Here is a 1,790-nt window from a genome sequence, read left to right as displayed (position 1 = left end):
GATTCCCGGTTCGGGCACATGCTGGGGTTTTGGGCTCGATCCCCAGTGGGGGGCGGGCAGGAGGCAGCCCATCCATGATTCTCTCTCATCATGGATGTTTCTCTCTCTCCCTTTCCTTCCTCTCTGAAATCAATAAAATATATTTAAAAAATTAATTAAAGAAAGAAACCTGGTTGGTTTGGTGGGTGACACAGAAGAGGACGTACACATACAGCCCAGGTTCCCGGAAGAGGGCGGGGCCCGGCCTGCGAGAGGTCGTGAGGGTGGCAGCCGCCCAGGGCCCAGGGCCACCTGCTGGCTGGCAAGTGGCCACAGGAGGCCTAAGGGCAAGGGCAGAGGCCTCGGTGTGGGAAGTACTGTTTGCACTTGACTCTGTGGGCGGCCGGGAGCCACTGTTGGCTCCTGACCCTGCCCTGTGACAACAGCCCGGCCTCAGAGGGGGGTGGCTGGGGCTGGGCCACGTGGCACTGAGGGCTTATGTTTTGTTTTAATATATTCTCATTGGTTTCAGAGAGGAAAGGAGAGGGAGAGAGAGAGAAACATCAGTGATGAGCGAGAATTATGGATCGCCTGCCTCCTGCACGCCCCCAACCCTGGGGACGGAGCCCACAACCCGGGCGTGTGCCCTTGACCGGGAATCGAACCGTGACCTCCTGGTTCCCAGGTCGACGCTCAACCACTGAGCCCCACCGGCCGGGCGGAGGCGTTTGCAGTCACCGAGGACAAGGTGTCCTGTCCCGAGGCAGAGCGACTGCCCGGGGGACCATCAGGACGAGCAGAGTCCGGAGATGGGGCGGGGGACCCTCAGGCTGAGTGGGGGTGGACATCCATGGGAACACCCGGGCCCGGGGCACCAAGGGGTCAGGGAGGTGGCCCTGGGCGACACACCCACCATGTCTCAGCGTGATCCCCGAGCGGCCTCGGTGTCCCTGTACGAGGGATGTGTGTGTATGTCCGTGGCAGGAACATAGATGGGAGATGGCCCACGCCCCAGCCCTGTGCTCCTCCACCTCCTCTCACCGGAGCAGGTTGGCCGGACCCTAGCTTTCAGGACAGAGAGTGGGGGGGCTCTGGGAGCTGGGTCCCTCACCCCCAATTCTCAGTGATTCCAGATGGTCCCTGTCGGGCGTTCGTGTGTCACGGAGAGGGATAGAGAGCTAGAAACATCGATGAGAGAGAAACATCCATCAGCTGCCTCCTGCACACTCCCCACCGGGGATGTGTCCGCAACCAAGGGACATGCCCTTGGCCGGAATCGAACCTGGTACCCTTCAGTCTGCAGGCCAACGCTCTATCCACTGAGCCACACCGGCCAGGGCTTGAACTGATTTAGAGAAGTTCTCAGTAGCAGGGCCCTTCCCCACATCCTGTTTGCGCTGCTGAACGGGCGTTGACGCCCCAAAATCTGAACCTCAGCCCCGCCTCTGAGGGGCCGCACGGTGGCTTGAAGCTTTGGTCTTGAAATGCAAGGAAGGTGCTAGAAACAGAACCGGCGGGCGTCGCGGCTGGAGAAAATGTCTTCGTGCCTTGGGCTCGGGGTAAGGGGAGCCGGCTGGCTTCTGTTTCCTCTTGCATTTTCTTGTTTGCGGAAGGGCGCCCGGGATTGCTTTCCGCTGACCTGTTTTGAAGATTGGTTTGAGAGAGGAAGGGAGAGAGGGGGAGAGAGAGAGAAACATCCACGATGAGAGAGAATCACGGACCGGCTGCCTCCTGCAGGCCCCACACTGGGGATCGAGCCTGCAACCCGGGCCTGTGCACTTGACCTGGAATGGAACCGTGACTTCCTGGAT

This window comes from Myotis davidii, unplaced genomic scaffold, assembly GCF_000327345.1.
Source record: "Myotis davidii unplaced genomic scaffold, ASM32734v1 scaffold295, whole genome shotgun sequence".
NCBI lineage: Eukaryota > Metazoa > Chordata > Mammalia > Chiroptera > Vespertilionidae > Myotis > Myotis davidii.
This window is presented reverse-complemented; position numbering follows the sequence as displayed.